The sequence below is a fragment of the Coloeus monedula genome (genome assembly GCF_965178545.1).
Source record: "Coloeus monedula genome assembly, chromosome: 32".
Taxonomy (NCBI): domain Eukaryota; kingdom Metazoa; phylum Chordata; class Aves; order Passeriformes; family Corvidae; genus Coloeus; species Coloeus monedula.
In genome coordinates this window covers 303418-322917 of record NC_138812.1, presented here as the reverse complement: position 1 = coordinate 322917, position 19500 = coordinate 303418, and the positions used below count along the sequence as shown (strand labels likewise).

At 44.9% G+C, this 19500-nt stretch overlaps 1 gene segment (V, D, J or C); it reads right to left on the bottom strand.

Annotated features, from left to right (window-relative positions):
• The window catches only part of LOC309583680 (Ig gamma-1 chain C region, membrane-bound form-like), a 71803-nt gene extending 62770 nt beyond the window's left edge, over nucleotides 1-9033 (bottom strand). The window contains exon 1 of the C gene segment in view: nucleotides 8901-9033.
• Between the last annotated feature and the right edge of the window lie 10467 nt (nucleotides 9034-19500).

Sequence of the window (19500 nt, the reverse complement as noted above, 5' to 3'; positions counted from 1 at the left end):
GGGCGACAGCGGGAACAGGTCGGGGGCGCGCTGGGCGGAGGCTGGAATTCCGGGAATTCCGGGAGAATTCGGGATAAAGGGAGAGATTTCAGTCAAAATTCGCTGGGAATTCCGGGAGAATTTGGGATAAAGGGAGAGGTTTCGGCCAAAAATCGCCGGGAATTCCAAGAGAATTCGGGATAAAGGGAGAGGTTTCGGTCAAAAATCGCCGGGAATTCCGGGAGAATTTGGGATAAAGGGAGAGGTTTCAGTCGAAAATCGCCGGGAATTCCGGGAGAATTCGGGATAAAGGGAGAGGTTTCGGCCAAAAATTGCCGGGAATTCCGGGAGAATTTGGGATAAAGAGAGAGATTTCAGTCAAAATTCGCTGGGAATTCCAAGAGAATTTGGGATAAAGATTTCAGCCAAAAATTGTCGGGAATTCCAGGAGAATTTGGGATAAAGATTTCAGCCAAAATCGCCGGGAATTCCAGGAGAATTTGGGATAAAGAGAGAGATTTCAGTCAAAAATCGCCGGGAATTCCGGGAGAATTCGGGATAAAGGGAGAGGTTTCGGCCAAAAATCGCTGGGAATTCCGGGAGAATTTGGGATAAAGAGAGAGATTTCAGTCAAAATTCGCTGGGAATTCCGGGAGAATTTGGGATAAAGGGAGAGATTTCGGCCAAAAATCGCCGGGAATTCCAAGAGAATTCGGGATAAAGGGAGAGGTTTCGGCCAAAAATTGCCGGGAATTCCGGGAGAATTTGGGATAAAGGGAGAGGTTTCAGTCGAAAATCGCCGGGAATTCCGGGAGAATTTGGGATAAAGAGAGAGATTTCAGTCAAAATTCGCTGGGAATTCCGGGAGAATTTGGGATAAAGGGAGAGGTTTCGGCCAAAAATCGCTGGGAATTCCGGGAGAATTTGGGATAAAGAGAGAGATTTCAGTCAAAATTCGCCGGGAATTCCGGGAGAATTCGGGATAAAGGGAGAGATTTCGGCCAAAAATCGCCGGGAATTCCAAGAGAATTCGGGATAAAGGGAGAGGTTTCGGCCAAAAATTGCCGGGAATTCCGGGAGAATTTGGGATAAAGAGAGAGATTTCAGCCAAAAATCGCTGGGAATTCCGGGAGAATTCGGGATAAAGGGAGAGGTTTCGGCCAAAAATCGCCGGGAATTCCAAGAGAATTTGGGATAAAGATTTCAGCCAAAAATTGTCGGGAATTCCAGGAGAATTTGGGATAAAGATTTCAGCCAAAATCGCCGGGAATTCCAGGAGAATTTGGGATAAAGGGAGAGATTTCAGTCAAAAATCGCTGGGAATTCCGGGAGAATTTGGGATAAAGATTTCAGTCGAAAATCGCCGGGAATTCCGGGAGAATTTGGGATAAAGGGAGAGATTTCAGTCAAAAATCGCTGGGAATTCCGGGAGAATTTGGGATAAAGATTTCAGCCAAAAATCGCCGGGAATTGGGGATTTTTCCAAGCGGGATTTCGCGGGGTTTTCCGGGAAAATCGGGGCCGCGGGGGGTGCTGGAGGGAATTCCCAGGGTTTTGTCCCAAGCCCCCTTTTTTGGGGGGGAAATCCCATTATTTTGGGTGGAAAATTCCCATTTTTGGAGCCAAGTCCCGATTTTCACCAAAATTCACCGTTTTCCCGGGGAAATTCGACCTTTTCCGGACGGAATTCCCGGATTTTTGGGGTCCCGACCCCCCCGTTCTGCTCCCAGCCCCCGTTTTGGGGAAAATCCGCCGGTTCTGGGGGAAAAATCCCCATTTTTCCGTGGGAATTCCCCATTTTTGGCCAAATTTCGCCATTTTTGGGGGAAAAGCGGCAGTTTTGGGGCTCTGGTCCCAGTATAGCCCAGTACAGACCAGTACGGGACCAGTACGGGACCAGTGCCAGCACCCCCAGCACCCCCAGCTGCCCCAGCTTTACCAGTACAAACCAGCACAGCTCAGTGCTGACCAGTACGGACCAGTACGGACCAATACAGACCAGTACGGGACCAGTGCAGACCAGTACAGCCCAGTACGGGACCAGTACGGACCAGTACAGGACCAGTACGGACCAGTACAGGACCAGTATGGGACCAGTACAGGCATCCCCAGCTGCCCTGGCTTTACCAGTACAGACCAGTACAGACCAGTACGGGACCAGTACAGACCAGTACAGGACCAGTACAGGACCAGTACAGGACCAGTACCAGCACCCCCAGCACCCCCAGCTGCCCCAGCTTTACCAGTACAAACCAGTACAGCTCAGTGCTGACCAGTACGGACCAGTATGGGACCAGTACAGACGAGTATGGACCAGTACAGACCAGTACGGCCCAGCACAGGACCAGTATGGGACCAGTACCAGCACCCCCAGCTGCCCCAGCTTTACCAGTACAGACCAGTACGGACCAGTACGAGACCAGTACAGACCAGTACAGGCCAGTACTGACCAGTATAGCCCAGTACAGGACCAGTATGGGACCAGTACCAGCACCCCCAGCTGCCCCAGCTTTACCAGTACAGACCAGTACACGACCAGTACCAGCACCCCCAGCACCCCCAGCTGCCCCGGCTTTACCAGTACAGACCAGTACAGACCAGTACAGACCAGTACAGCCCGGACCAGTACGGGACCAGTACAGACCAGTACGGACCAGTACAGCCCGGTACAGGACCAGTATGGGACCAGTACGGGCACCCCCAGCTGCCCCAGCTTTACCAGTACAGACCAGTACAGACCAGTACAGACCAGTACAGCCCGGACCAGTACGGGACCAGTACGGCACCCACAGCTGCCCCAGCTTTACCAGTACAGACCAGTACAGACCAGTACAGACCAGTACAGCCCGGACCAGTATGGGACCAGTACGGGACCCCCAGCTGCCCCAGCTTTACCAGTACAGAACCAGTATAGAACCAGTATGAGCTGGGGCCAGTACAGACCAGTACAGCCCGGACCAGTACGGGACCAGTATGGCCCAGTACGGCCCAGTACAAACCAGTACAGCCCAGTACTGACCAGTACAGGCACCCGCTGCCCCAGCTTTACCAGTATAGAACCAGTATGAGCTGGGACCAGTGCAGCCCAGTACAGGACCAGTATGGGACCAGCATGGGCACCCTCAGCCACCCCAGCTTTACCAGTACAGACCAGTATAGGCCAGTATAGCCCAGTACAGCCCAGTACCGACCAGTACAGACCCGTACAGACCAGTACAAACCAGTACAGCCCAGGACTGACCAGTACAGACCAGTATGGGCACCTACAGCTGCCCCAGCTTGACCAGTACTGACCAGTACTGACCAGTATAGGCCAGTATAGTCCAGTACAGGACCAGTATGGCCCAGTACAAACCAGTACAGCCCAGTACTGACCAGTACAGGCACCCTCAGCCATCCCAGCTTGACCAGCACTGACCAGTACAGCCCAGTACAGACCAGTACAAACCAGTATGGACCAGTCCAGCCCACTACTGACCAGTACAGCCCAGTACAAACCAGTACAAACCAGTATGGACCAGTCCAGCCCACTACTGACCAGTACAAACCAGTATGGACCAGTCCAGCCCAGTACTGACCAGTACAAACCAGTATGGACCAGTCCAGCCCAGTACTGACCAGTACAAACCAGTCTGGGCCCTCAGAGCTGCTAATTCCCATCCCATCAATCAATTAATTCCTCTCATTAATTGCAATTAATCCCTGCTATTAGCCCCTAATAATCCCCTAATTCCCGCTGATTGACATTAATTAATAATTAACTTTCTAATTAAAGCGTCTCGAACTCATAGAAATCGATTAAATCCATTAATGATCGATCGAAATCGATTAGAAACGATTAATAATCGATTAAAGCCTATCCGAGCCTGATTAAACCCATTAAAAACTGAAAAATCCTATTAATAATCGATTAAAACCAATTAAAACCTGTTAAAATCAATTAAAACCAATTAAAACCAATCAAAATCAATTAAAACCTATTAAAACCTATTAAAACCAATTAAAACCCAATTAAAATAGATTAAAACCTATTAAAACCTGTTAAAACCAATTAAAACCTATTAAAACCTAATAGAAACCAATTAAAACCCAATTAAAACCAATCAAAATCAATTAAAACCAATTAAAACCAATTAAAAACCAATTAAAATCATTAAAAACTAATTAAAATCAATTGAACTCCATTAAAATCAATTAGAAGTATTACAAACCCAGGAAATCCGATTATTAATTAGATAAACCCAATTAATGATGGAACAAATCCTAATCAAATCAATTAAACGCAATTAAAAGCCGAATAAAATCAATTAAAAAACAATTAAAATTAATTAAGCCCAATTAAAATGGAATAAAATTGATTAAAGCCGATAGAAATCGATTCATAACCCAATTAAATCCTAATCAAAGCCAATTAAAATTCAATTAAACGCCAATAAAACCAATTAATAATCCAATAAACCCAATTAAAGCCGGAATTAAATCAATTAAAACGGGTTTAAAAGGGCTCAAATCGGATAAATTCGATTAATAATTAAATAAAATCAATTAAAATCAATAATTCTCAATAATTCCCCCCTCGCTGGTAAATGTGGGGTGAAATTGATAAAAAATCGATTAAAGCCGATTAAAATTAATTAGCACTGATTAAAACTCAATTAAAATGGATTTAAAGCAACTAAACCCGATGAAAATCAATTAAAACCGATTAAAAGTCAACCGAACCCGATGAAAATTAATTAAACTCGATGAAAATTAATTAAATCCGGGTAAAAGTCAACCCGATTAAAATTAATTAAAAGTGATTAAAATTAGTTAAATCCCGTTAAAAATCAACTAAAGCCGATTGAAATTAATTAAAAGCGATTAAAATTAATTAAAGCCGATCAAAAGCCAATTAAATCCGGTTAAAATTAAATTAAACTGATTAAAAAAAATCAATCGGAACCAATTAAAATTAATTAATGCCAATAAAACTCAGCGAGAAACGGATTAAAATCAATTAAAATCAATTTAAAATCGATTAAAATGAATTAAAATAAAGCGGCAGAGATCAAAGCTCCTCCGGGCCAAATGGTAATTAATTAAAACCAATTAAAGTCCATTCAGCGGGGTGAAAACCAATTAGAGATCAATTAGAAATTAATCAAAATCAAAGCGATTAAAAAGGAATTAAAACCGATTAAAACTCCCCTAAATCCAATTAAAATCAACGAAAGCCAATTAAGAGAGATGGAGAGCGATTGAAAATTAATTAAAACCCCCCGAAAATTAATTAGAGCCGGTTAAAACCGAGTAAAACAAATGAAAACCGGTTAAAACCGATTAAAACCGGTTAAAACCAATTAAAATCAATTAAAACCGATTAAAACCAATTAAAACCGGTTAAAACCAATTAAAACCGATTATAACAAATTAAAACCGATTAAAACAAATTAAAACTGGTTAAAACCGATTAAAAATCAATTAAAACCGGTTAAAACCAATTAAAACCGATTATAACAAATTAAAACCGATTAAAACAAATGAAAACTGGTTAAAACCGATTAAAAATCAGTTAAAACCGGTTAAAACCAATTAAAACCGATTATAACAAATTAAAACCGATTAAAACAAATTAAAACTGGTTAAAACCGATTAAAAATCAATTAAAACCGGTTAAAATCAATTAAAACCGATTAAAACCGGTTAAAACAAATTGAAACCAATTAAAACCAATTGAAACCAATTAAAACCGATTAAAATCAATTAAAACCGATTAAAACCGCTTAAAATCAATTAAAACTCATTAAAACCGGTTAAAACAAATTAAAACCGATTAAAAGCAATTAAAACCGATTAAAAATCAATTCAAACTGATTAAAACAAATTAAAACCGGTTAAAAAACAATTAAACCAATTAAAACCAATTAAAACCGGTTCAAGCCAATTAAATCCAATTAAACCCAACTAAACCCCTCCGCATTCAACGAAATCCGTTAAAAACCCCTCAAAAAAGCCGCGATTTTCGCCCCAAAATTCGGATTTTTCCCCCCAAAATCGAAGCTTTTCCTTACAAAAATCGGATTTTTTCTTTTTTTGCCCAAACCCGCCCGAATTTGCCCCAAAGTCGCTTTTCTCCCCCCCCCGTTTTTCCCGCCCCAGGTGTTGTTTGTCAGCCCCAAAAAGGAGAAATTCGGCCCCAAAAAAGCCCCGAGTTCTCCTTTTTTTGTTGTTTTCGAAAGGAGCCGCCGCTATTTTGGGGCCAAACTTCCCCTTTTTGGGTTTCGCTTCGAATTTCCGGTTTTTGAGGGAAAAGGGGCGCGGGGGCTTCATTTTTTAATCGAGTTTTAATCGGGTTTTAATCGCGTTGCGATATTTATTTTATTTTAATTTATTTTAATTTAATTTAATTTAATTTAAATTTCTTTTCTTTTATTTTATTTTAATTCAATTTAATTTAATTTTAATTTAATATTTACTTTACTTTTATTTTATATTATTTTAATTCAATTCAATTTGAATTAAATTTAATTTAAACTTTAATATAATTAAATTTGAATTTAATTGAATTTGAATTTTATTTTATTTCATTTTAATTTAATTTCATTTCATTTTAAATTTGATTGTAATTTAAACTTTAATTTAATTTAAATTAAATTAAATTTAATTTAATTCCTAATTTAATTTTAATTTAGTTCCATTTTAATTTCGTTTCATTTTAATTTTGTTTTAATTTAATTTAATTTAATTTTAATTTTAAATTAATTTTAATTTGAATTTCATTCAATTTAATTCAGTTAAATTTAAATTTAATTTTAATTTAATTTAATTTTCATTTTCATTTGAACATTTAATTGAATTTAATTGAAGTTAATTTTAATTTCAATTTCAAGTTTAATTTAATTTTTATTTAACTTTAATTTAATTTAATTTAATTTAATTTAATATTAATTTAATTTCGTTTTGTTTTGTTTTCTTTTGTTTAATTCTCTTTTATTCTCTTTTTATCTCATTTTAATTCTCGCCCTTTTCGAGTTTTCTCCTCCTTTTTTCCTCTTTTTTTCCAACTTTTTGATTTTTTCCCATATTTGGATTTTTTTTTCTCCTTCATTTTCTCCATTTTTACCAAATTTTCCCTGATTTTAATTTGATTTTAATTTTATTTTGATTTTATTTTGATTTTTTCCTCCTCCTTTTCTGGGGCATTTTTGTATTTTTATTTTTCTCTTTATTTTTCTCTTTTTTCCTCTTTATTTTTCTCTTTTTTCTCTTTGTTTTTCTCTTTTTTCTCTTTATTTTCTGCTTTTTCTCCTCTTTTTGCTCCATTTTCCCTCCTTTTCCCGATTTTCACCATTTCTCTCTTTTCATCCCTTTTCCATTTGGTTTTTCTCGATATTTTCTCATTTTTTAATCTTTCTTTTCTCCGCTTTTTCAGTAATTTCCCCAATTTTTAATAAATTTGAAGCTCTTTTTCCCAAATCTCTGCTTTTTCACACTAAATTCCATTTTCTACACTTAAAACTCCCTTTAAAATTCAATTTAATTTCATTTCTTTCCCCCTTTTCCCCCATTTTAACCCAATTTCATCCATTTAATTTCATCTATTTTCTCTATTTTGATAAATTTCACATTTTTGCTCTTTTTTCTCATTTTTTCTCGTTTTTTTCTCATTTTTCCTCTTTTTTCCTCATTTTTCTCAATTTTGTATTTTTTAATCCACTTAAAATTTCATTTCTTCCCCAATTTTAACTTTTCCCCCATTTTTTCTCTATTTCAACCCAATTTCATCTCTTTTCACTTCATTTCTTTCCTTTTTTTCCCCGTATTTTCCCCATTTTCTCCTCTTTCTCCCCAAACTTCAAAAACACCCTAAAAAATTCGAATTTTAGCCCCAAAAATCAAATTTTTCCCGAGAAAATACCCCAAACTTGACTTTTTTTACCCCAAACCTGCCCTGAAATCCTCCCTAAATTCCAATTTTTAAATTTAACCCAAAATCGCCTTTTTTATGCCCCAAACCCCCACCCTAAAAATCGATCTTTTTCTCCTCAAAAATCGCCCCAAAAATAATCCCTAAAAAGGACTTTTTCACCCCAAATTCTCTCCTAAACCCTGCCTTAATTTAACCCAGAAGTTCAAGTTTAAATCTCCTAAAATTGAACCAAAAATCGCCTTTTTATGCCCAAAAAAACCCTTTAAAAAATCGATTTTTTTACCCCCAAAAAATCACCCCAAGTTTATCAAACTTTCACAAAAAAACCCCCACCCTAAAATGGAGGTTTTTACCCCAAATCCCTCATGGATTTAAGTCCTAAATTTTAATCTAAATCCCCCGAAATTTAACCAAAAATCGTCATTTTTTAGCCAAATCTACCTTTCTAAAAAAAGCCAAAATTCGGGGGTTTTTTACCCAAAAAATCACCTCAAATTTTCACCAAAACCCCCCAAATTTTCACCAAAAAAAATCAGATTTTCACCCCAAAAAAGGTCCAATTTTCACCCTAAAACCATCAAAATTTCGCCAAGAAAAAAAGAAAAAAACCAAAATTTGACCTTTTCCCCCCAAATTTTCTCTCAAACCCCTCCCGAAATTCAACCGAAAATCGCCTCTAAAATAAACCCCAAAAATCCAATTTTTGGCCCAAAAATAAAAATCCATTTCTGGGCCAAAAAATCATAATTTTGGCCAAAAAAATCGCAATTTTCACCAAAAATCACAATTTTCCCCAAAAAATCACAATTTCCCCCAAAACCCCCCTCCTAAACCCCCAGTCTTTCCCGCCAAAACCCCGAGATTTTCCCGCCAAAACCCCGAGATTTCCCGCCAAAACGCCCCACCCCCCCCCCCAATTTTTTTTCCCCCTCACGCACCCGGGGGGTTTTTGGGGGTGAAAAAGACGAATTTTGGGTGGAAAAACCGCGATTTTGGGGTCGGGACTCACCGCTCGAGACCGTGACGATCGTGCCGCTGCCCCACGCGTCAATACGAGACCCACGGTGGGCGGGAGCCGCGGGGCGGCCGCGCAAAAACCTCCCCGGGGGCCATTTTGGGGAGAAATCCTCGCTTTTCGCCATTTTGGGGTAAATTCCGGCCAAAAATGGTAAAAAACCCGCGGTTTTGGTGTTGGTTTTTTTTTTGTGGGGGGTGGTCGGCGGTGGGAAAGGGGAGGGGGGTGGGGGGGAGGGGATGAGGGGGGAAAAGGGGGGGAAAATTAAGGGGAAAAGAGGGGAAATTGGGAAAATGCACATTTTTGTTGCTGCCGTGGAAAAAGGGGGGGGAAAATGGGGATTTTGGGGTTTTTTTGGGGGGTGGTCGGCGGTGGGAAAAGGAGAGGGGGAGGGGAGGGAGGGGGGGAGGGGAAAATGGGGAGAAATGGGGGGAATTAAGGGGGAAAAAAGCGGGGAAATGGGAAAATTTAACATTTCTGGTGATTTTTGAGGTGAAAACGGGGGGAAAAGGGGGAATTTTGGGGCTTTTTGGGGGTGTTTGGCAGCGGGAGGGGAAGAAAGGATGGGGAGGGAGGGAAAATGGGGAGAAAAAGAGGAAAATCGGGGGCGGGAGTGGGAAAATGTGGGATTTTAACCATTTTGGTGCTTTTTGTGTACAAAAAGTGTGAAAAACGTGATTTTTGCCACTTTTTTGGGGCGAGTTTCGCCGGGAAAAGGGAAGGGGGGGGGTTGGAGAGGGGGGAAATGGGGCAAATGTGGTAATTTAACGATTTTCGTGCTTTTTGTGTGCAAAAAGTGCGGAAAATGTGGGGTTTGCGACCTTTTTTTTTTGAGGCAGAATTGGGGGAAAAAGAGGCGATTTTGGGGCAAAACACAGAAAAAAGAGCCGGGATTTGTCCCGATTTGGAGTGAAAATGACAAAAAGAGCCAAAATGAGCCCAAATTTGGGGCAAAAATGGTCCAAAAGAGCCCAAATCAGTCCAGATTCGGGTCAAAAATGGCCAAAATTAGCCCGGATTTGGGTGAAAAATGCCCCAAACCAGCCCAAAATTGGGGCAAAAATGGGCAAAAGTCCAGAAATGAGCCCAAATTTGGGTGAAAAGACCCCAAAATAGCCGAAATTCGGGACATAAAGGGAGAAACGAACCAAAATTTGGGTGGAAAATGCTCCAAAATGGCCAAACCCAGCCGGGATTTGGGGTAAAAATGCTCAAAACCGGCCAAAATTAGCCCAGATCTGGATTTTAAAATGCCCAAAAGAGGCGAAATTAACCCAAATTTGGATGGGAAATGCTCAAAAATCCCGAATTTGGGGTGAAAATGCTCAAAGCCGGGGCAAAAATTAGTGGGGATTTGGGTCCAAAATGCTCAAAAACGGCAAAAAATCAGTGGGAATTTGGGTCCAAAATGCACAAAAATGGGAAAAATCAGAGAGAATTCGGGTGGAAAATGCTTAAAAACGGCAAAAATCAGAGGGAATTTGGGTAAAAATGATCAAAAAAGGCAAAAAATCAGTGGGAATTTGGTCCAAAATGTTCAAAAATGGCAAAAATCAGTGGGAATTTGGGTCCAAAATGTTCAAAAATGGCAAAAATCAGAAGGAATTTGGGTCAAAAATGATCAAACCCGGCAAAAATCAGAGGGAATTTGGGTCCAAAATGCTCAAAAATGGGAAAAATCAGTGGGAATTCGGGTGGAAAATGATCAAAAATGGGAAAAATCAGAGGAAATTTGGGTCAAAAATGCTCCAAAATGGCCAAAATCAGCGGGAATTCGGGTGGAAAATGCTCAAAACCGGCAAAAATCAGAGGGAATTTGGGTCCAAAATGCTCCAAAATGGGAAAAATCAGTGGGAATTTGGGTGGAAAATGCTTAAAAATGGCAAAAATAAGTGAGAATTTGGGTCCAAAATGCTCAAAAAAGGGAAAAATCAGTGGGAATGTGGGTCAAAATGCTCAAAAATGGCGAAAATCAGAGGGAATTTGGGTCAAAAATGCTCCAAAATGGCGAAAGTCAGAGGGAATTTGGGTCCAAAATGCTCCAAAATGGGAAAAATCAGTGGGAATTTGGGTGGAAAATGCTCAAAAATGGCAAAAAATCAGTGGGAATTTGGGTCCAAAATGCTTAAAAATGGCAAAAATCAGTGGGAATTTGGGTCCAAAATGTTCAAAAATGGCAAAAATCAGTGGGAATGTGGGTCAAAATGCTCAAAAATGGCGAAAATCAGAGGGAATTTGGGTCCAAAATGCTCAAAAATGGCAAAAATCAGAGGGAATTTGGGTCAAAAATGATCAAACCCGGCAAAAATCAGAGGGAATTTGGGTCCAAAATGCTCCAAAATGGGAAAAATCAGCAGGAATTCGGGTGGAAAATGCCCAAAAGAGGCGAAATCACCCCAAATTTGGGGCAAAACCGCTGCAAACTGGGGAAAAAACCCCCACAACTGTGTAAAAAAAGCTCCAAAATGCCCGAAATCCGCCCGGTTTTGGGGCAAAACCGGGCAAAACCGAGCAAAAGGAGCCGGGATTTGGCGGGAAAAGGTCAAATTGGGGGCGGGGAGGCCCAAAATGGGTGAAAAAGCCGCAATTTGGGGTTTTTGGCGCAGCGCGCGCCTCTGGGAGCAGCAGCAGCGGCCGCGCCCGGGCCGCTCCCACGGTGACACGGCCGGGACAGAAACCCCGCCCGCGATTTGGGGCGAAAAACGGCGAATTCGGGCAAATCCGGGCGGGAACGGGGCTGGGGGAAGGGGGAGAGCGGGAAAATCTGGGCGGGAATGGGGAAAAACGGGGGGAAACGGGAAAATCCGGGGGAAAAGGGGGAAAAATGGGGGGAAACGGGAAAATCTGGGGGAAAAAAGGGGGAAAAATGGGGGGAAACGGGAAAATCTGGGTGGGATTTGGGGGGAAAATGGAGGAAAATGGGAAAATCCGGGGGAGAAAAGGGGGAAAACGGGAAAATCCGGGTGAGAGTTGGGGGGAAAAAGGGGGAAAATGGGAAAATCCGGGGGGGAAAAGGGAGAAAACGGGAAAATCTGGGTGGGATTTGGGGAAAAATGGAGGGAAACGGGAAAATCTGGGTGGGATTAAGGAAAAAGGGAGAAAATGGGAAAATCCGGGTGGGATTTGGGGGAAAAATGGAGGAAAACGGGAAAATTCGGGGGGAAAACGGGAAAATCCGGGTGGGAATGGGGGGAAATGGAGGAAAATGGGAAAATCCGGGGGGGGAAATGGGGGAAAATGGGCAAATCTGGGTGGGATTTATGGAAAAAAGGGGGAAATTGGGCAAAATCGGGAGAATCCAGGCGGGATTTGGGGGAGGGATGGGGAAAAGGAGGAAAACGAGCCCAAATTTGGGTCAAAAATCAACGAAAGAGAGCAAATTATTCTGGGTTTGGTTCCAAAATGGTCCAAAAATGGCAAAAATGAGCCCAAATTTGGGTCAAAAGTGTCCAGAAAGAGCCAAAAGGAGCCAAAATTTGGGTCAGAATATGGGAAAAGAGCCAAAAATAGTCCAGATTTGGGTCCAAAATGCCCATAAAAGGCCAAAATTAATCCAGATTTGGGTCCAAAATGCCCCAAAAAAGCCAAAATTAATCCAGATTTGGGTCCAAAATGGCTGAAAAAAGCCAGAATTAGTCCAGATTTGGGGCAAAAACCGGAAGTTTGAGTGAAAAATGCAAATTTTGGGGTTGAAATGGGTCAGGAAAGCAGAAAAGGCCAAAAATAGCTCCGGGTTTTGGGGGGAAATGGGCAAAAAGAGGCAAAAAGAGACAAAAGGAGGTGAAATTTGGGACAAAAGTGGGAAAAGAGACAGAATTTGGATCAAAAAATGGCCAAAAGAGATAAAATTAATCCAGATTTGGGTCCAAAATGGAAAAATGAGCCAAAACCAGTCCAGATTTGGGTCCAAAATGGGCGGAAAAGGGTGAAAATTAATCCAGATTTGGGTCCAAAATGGAAAAATGAGCCAAAACCAGTCCAGATTTGGGTCCAAAATGGGCGAAAAAGGGTGAAAATTAATCCAGATTTGGGATAAAATGGGCAAAAAAAGCCAAATGAGCCCAAATTTGGGCAAAAGCTGGAGGAAAAGTGCCAAAATCAGTCCAGATTTGGGTCCAAAACGGGCAAAAAAGGGTCAAAATTAATCCAGATTTGGTCCAAAATGGGCAAAAAAGGGTCCAAGTTCAGCCGGCTTTGGGTCCAAATGTCCACCCAGGGGTTCCAGTGTCCACCCAGAGGTTCCAGTGTCCACCCAGGGGTTCCAGTGTCCACCCAAAGGGTCTTGACCTTCCTCCAAAGGGTCTTCGTGTCCATGGAAGGGTCTTGGTGTCCATCCGAGGTGTCCCAACGTCCACCCAAAAGGTCTTGACCTTCATCCAGGGGGTCCTGGCCATCATGGAAGGGTCCCGATGTCCACCCACGGTGTCCCTACGTCCACCCAGCAGCTCTCAAGGTCCATCCAAGGGGTCTTGACCTTGGTGGAAGGGTCTCGGCGTCAACGGAAGGGTCTCGACCTCCATCCAAAGGCTCCCATCCCTCCCCTCCCGGGTTTGGTCTCCTTCCGGCGCCTTCCTTCCTCTTCCACCTGACCGCGACCGACCCAGCTCGACCCAACTCAACGCAACTCAACTCAACTCAACGCAACTCAACTCAACTCAACGCAACTCAACGCAACTCAACTCAACTCAGCTCAACTCAACTCAACCCAACCCCCACTTCCTCTTCCACTCAACCATGACCGACCCAGCTCAACCCAACTCAACGCAACTCAACTCAACTCAACTCAACTCAACTCAGCTCAACTCAGCTCAACCCAACCCCCAATTCCTCTTCCACCCAACCGTGACCGACCCAACTCGGCCCAACTCAACTCAACTCAACTCAACCCCCAATTCCTCTTCCACTCAACCATGACCAGCTCAACTCAACCCAACTCGACCCAACGCAACTCAACTCAGCTCAACCCAACCCCCTCTTTCCTCTTCCACCCAACCGTGACCGACCCAGCTCAACCCAACTCAACGCAACTCAACTCAGCTCAACCCAACCCCCACTTCCTCTTCCACTCAACCGTGACCAGCTCAACTCGACCCAACTCAACTCAACTCAACTCAACCCAACCCCCTCTTTCCTCTTCCAGTCAACCCAACCGTGACCAACCCCCACTTCCTCTTCCACTCAACCATGACCAGCTCAACTCAACCCAACTCAATCCAACTCAACCCAACCCCCACTTCCTCTTCCACTCAACCGTGACCAGCTGAACTCAACCCAACTCAATCCAACTCAACCCAACCCCCAATTCCTCTTCCACTCAACTGTGACCAACTCAACCCAACCCCCTCCTTCCTCTTCCACTCAACCATGACCAGCTCAAATCAACCCAACCCCCTCTTTCCTCTTCCAGTCAACCATGACCAACCAAACTCAACCCAACTCAACCCAACCCCCTCTTTCCTCTTCCACTCAACCGTGACCAACTCAGCTCAACTCAACCCAACCCCCTCTTTCCTCTTCCCTCTTCCACCCAACCATGACCAACCCAACCTCAGGCACACCCCGGGGACCACCCCGAGGTTTTTAGCCGCCCGTCCCCGGCGCCGGCACCACTGTGAGCGGCGCAGAAATAGGCGCCGGAATCCTCGTCCCTGAGGCCGTCCATGGTCAGCGTCACCGAGCCCCGCCCGGCGTCCCTGGAGATCCGGAACCGGCCCCGCGCCGACGCCGCGTACTCCTCCGATCCCTCGCGGCTGATCCCGGCGACGAACGCCAGCCCCGCCCCGGGGCCCTGGCGGATCCAGAGGACGTGGGATCGCGCGAGGCCGGAGCCGGATGCGCGGCAGAGGAGGCGCAGGGACCCCCCGGGGGGCTGGAGGTCCCCCCCGGACTCCAGCAGGGTCACGGCCGCCCGGAGCCCTGCGGGAAAAAGGGGAGATGGGGATGAGGCGCCGGATCCGGGCGTGTCCCGGGGTGGGCGTCGCGCTCCGGAGGCGGCCGGGACCAACCTGGGAGGGCCACGAGAGCCAGGAGGGCGAGGAGCGGGAGGGAGCTCGAAGCCATGGCCGGGATGTGCCGGTCTGGGGTCCCCGCGGGGCTTTTATGGGGCAAAGGGGAGGGGCTTGAGGGGAAAGGGGGCGGGGCTTAGCCCGGGGGGGGGGTGGGGGGGTTTTGGCGGGAAAGTGGGGGTTGGGGGAGGTTAATTAGGGAAGGGTTAATTGGGGTTGTTTGGTTCGGGTTGGTCGGTTGCAGGTGCGGCGTTGAGTAATTATCGGGTGGGGGTTGATTGCGGGAGTCCGATTCCTTGATTAATGGGTCTGGGTTCATCGTTGATTAATTAATGAATGAAAGGATTCAGGTTAATTGCAAGTGTCCCTCTAAGTAATTAATGGGTCTGGGTTAATAGCCATTAATTAATTAATTAAAGGATTCAGGTTAATTGCAGGTGTCCCTCTAAGTAATTAATGGGGCCGGGTTAATAGCCATTAATTAATTAATGAAAGGATTTAGGTTAATTGCAGGTGTCCTTCTAAGTAATTAATGGGTCCAGGCTAATTCCTGGAGTGCATTTAATTAATGGGTCCATTCAGGTTAGGTGCCATTAATTAAATAATTAATTAAAGGACTTCGGTTAATTGCAGGTGTCCCTCCAAGTAATTAATAGGTCCGGGTTAATTGCGGGAGTGCGGTTAATTAATGTGTCCATTCTAGTTAATATTAATTAATTAATTAAAAGATTTAGGTTAACTGCAGGTGTCCCTTTAAGTAATTAATGGGCCCGGGTTAATTGCGGGAGTGCAGTAAATTAATGGGTCCATTCCGGTTACTATTAATTAATTAATTAATGAAAGGATTTAGTTTAACTGCAGGTGCCCCTTTAAGTAATTAATGGGCCGGGGTTAATTGCAGGAGTGCGGTAAATTAATGGAGCCATTCAGGTTAATTGCCATTAAATAATTAATTAAAGGACCGTCGTTAATTGCAAGCATCCCTTTAATTAATTGATGGGTCTGAGTTAATTGCAGGCATCCAGTTAATTAATTAACTAAAGGCTCGGGGCTAATTGCAGGCGTCCCATTAAGTAATTAATAGGCCCGAGTTAATCGCAGGAGTGCAATTAATTAATTAATTAAAGGCTTTAGGTCCATTGCAGGCATTCCGTTAAGTAATTAATGGACTGGGGTTAATCACCAGGTGCAGTTAATTAATTAATGGCTCGGCGTTACTGTCAGGCGTCCCATTAATTAATTAAAGGATCCGTTCGGATTAATCACTGGGCCCAAACAATTAATTAATTAATTGGGTTAATCACAGGTATCCGGTTGATTAATTAATGGACTGTGGTTAATTGCCAGTATCCAGTTAAATATTAAGGGATCGGGGCTAATTGCAGGAGTCCATTAGATTAATTAATGTCAGGGTCAGGGTTAGTTGCTGGTGCCCGCTTGATTAATTAATGGATCGGGGTTAATTGCAGGCATCAAGGCCATTAATTAATTAGTGGTTCCGGGTCAATCACAGGTGTCCGTTTAATTAATTAATTGATCGGGGTTAATCACAGGCATCCAATTAATTAATTACTTGTGATCAAGCACAGGAGTCCAATTAATTAATGGATGAATGAATGGGAGTTAATCACAGGCATCCGGTTAGTTAATTAAGGGATTAATCAGGATCGATCACAGGGGTGCAATTAATTAATTAATCTGGATTAATCACGGACAGACAATTGATTAATTAACCACGATGATTAATGAATGAACGGATCGGGATTAGTCACAGAAATCCAATTAATTAACGAATCAGTCGGGATTAATCGAAGGCATACAATTAATTTATTGATTAATTAATTGATTGATTGATTAATTGCTATTGATTAATAGCAACCTCTAATTAATCCGAGAGAACAAATTATTTACGTGATTAATTAATTATTTCAGTGCTGAGTTAATTAATGGCAAAATCTCCTGGGGATTAATCCAATTAATTAATTAATAAACCACAACAATTATTTCAGGTTCCCAATTAATTAATTAACCACTCCATTAATTAGTTGAGCTGGGGTAGAATTAATCATTGAATTGATTAAAAGCAAATTCATCCCAATTTCCAAATTAATTAATTAATACATGGAATTAATTAATCGCGATTAATCGGCTTTAATTAACGGCGGGGATTAATTCCCCGCTCTCCTCCGTGACGTCATCGCCGCCGCTTTTGGGCGGGAAAAGCCCAAATTTGGCGATTCCCCGCGCGGCCGCCAGGGGGCGCAAACCGGGCAAAAATGGGGATTTGGGGGGAAAAAATCGGGATTTTTGGGGGAAAAAATGGGGATTTGGGAATGGGGAGGGGGAATTTAGGGAAAAACGGGATTTGGGGGAGGAAAAAAGGGGGAATTCCTGCAGGAAAAACGGGATTTGGGGGGAAATTGGGAGGCAGGGGGGAAAACGGGATTTTGGGGGCAGAAAGGGGGATTTTGGGGCGGAAAGCGGGATTTTGGGGCGGAAAGCGGGATTTTGGGGCGGGAAACGGGAATTTTGGGGGCAGTAAGTGGGATTTTGGGGCGGAAAGTGGGATTTTGGGGCGGAAAGTGGGATTTTGGGGGCGGGAAGTGGGATTTTGGGGGCGGAAAGTGGGATTTTGGTTGAGGAAAGTGGGATTTTGGGGGCAGGAAGTGGGATTTTGGTGCGGAAAGTGGGATTTTGGGGCGGAAAGTGGGATTTTGGGGGCAGGAAGTGGGATTTTGGGGCGGAAAGTGGGATTTTGGGGCGGAAAGTAGGATTTTGGGGGCAGAAGGTGGGATTTTGGGGGTGGGAAACGGGAATTTTGGGGCAGAAAGTGGGATTTTGGGGTGGAAAGTGGGATTTTGGGGGCGATGAGGGGGTTTGAGGAGGGGAGGGTGGGATTTTGGGGGTGGAAATCAGCCGGAGGTCCGAGGGAATCCCGGGATCTCATCCAGGACACAGAGGGAAGCAGCGGGATTTGGGGAGCGCTCGGGATGAGGATTTGGGGAGAAAACTGCGGGATTTGGGGCGAGAACTGCCGGATTTGGGGGGCGGGATGGCCAAATGTCCCCAAATGTCCCAAAAAGTCCCCAAATGTCCCCAAATCGCAGCTCCTCGACCCAAAACTCGATGGTTCCCCCGAAATTTGGGCCCTCCTGGGGCTCAACCTCGTCCCCAGAACCTCAAGCGCGGGCTCCGAACTCGGCCGGCGCTGCCTCCGCTCCCGATTTCCGCCGTTTCCGACCCAAATCTCTGGGGTTTCCGCCAAACTCGGGGTTCGGCCCCGGAAACTCCTCCTCTTACGGGAGATCTCACCGAATTCTCGCTCCGAATCTCGGATTTGGCACCAAAACTCCCCCGGCGTCGACAGAGAAACGACGGCGACTGCGGCCAAAGAGGGGCGGCGGCCCCGAGCCCTGCGGGAAAAAGGGGAGATGGGGATGGGCAAAGCTCAACCACCGACCCAAATCCCGACTCTTGGCCCCACATCTCCATTGGGGACCCCAAATCCCGACTCTTGGCCCCAAATTGTCACCCTTGCACCTCCCCATCCTCCTCCTCCTGCTCGTCCTCGTGGCCCTCCCAGGTGGGTCCCGGCCGCCTCCGGAGCGCGACGCCCACCCCGGGACACGCCCGGATCCGGCGCCTCATCCCCATCTCCCCTTTTTCCCGCAGGGCTCCGGGCGGCCGTGACCCTGCTGGAGTCCGGGGGGGACCTCCAGCCCCCCGGGGGGTCCCTGCGCCTCCTCTGCCGCGCATCTGGGTTCACCTTCGGGAGTTACAGCATGTACTGGATCCGCCAGAGACCCGGGCAGGCGCTGGAATTCATTGCGGAGATCAGCAGTGGTGGTGGTTACACCGAATACGCGCCGTCTGTCAAGGGCCGGTTCACGATCTCCAGGGACAACGGGCAGAGCTCGGTGACGCTGACCATGAACAGCCTCAGGGACGAGGATTCCGCCACCTATTTCTGCGCCAAAGCTGCTGGTGGTGCTTATGGTGGTTGGGGTGGTGCTGCTGGTGGTTATGGTGACACGGCAGCTACCTCCCATGGAGGGTCTTTAAAAGTCCCCAGACCCCAGGATCCTTCCCCAAAACTGGAACTGTCGAACCTCAAATCTCAGCCCTTTTCCCCAAACTCCCCCACTGCTGCCACAACTCTCGAGTTTCTCCACAATTTTGGCCACTTGTCCCAAATCTCTGCCTTTCCCTCAAACTTGGACCATTGGCCCCAAACCTGGGCTCCTTCATCCCCCAAATCTCAGCCTTTCACCCCAGATTTCAGTCGCGGTCACCTCAAACCTCCACTGGTTCTGTCGGGCTTTGGGAAACGGGTTGGGGTTTGGGGCAGAGCTGGTCAAGTTTTGGAGAAAATGATCAAAATGTGGGGAAAAAGCCAAGGTCCGGCCAGGTGGTCGAGCTTTGGGGCCAAACCTTGAGTTGTGGGGTGAGCGGTCACCGCTGGCGTGGACGGGGCAGATTTGGGGCGAGGGGTCAAGAGTTGGGTGAGGAGTCAGAGCCTGAGGGAAGGATCTGGGCTTTGGGGACAGGCGGGGACAGCGAGGTGGTGGTGGGGACACGGCCGGCGGCGT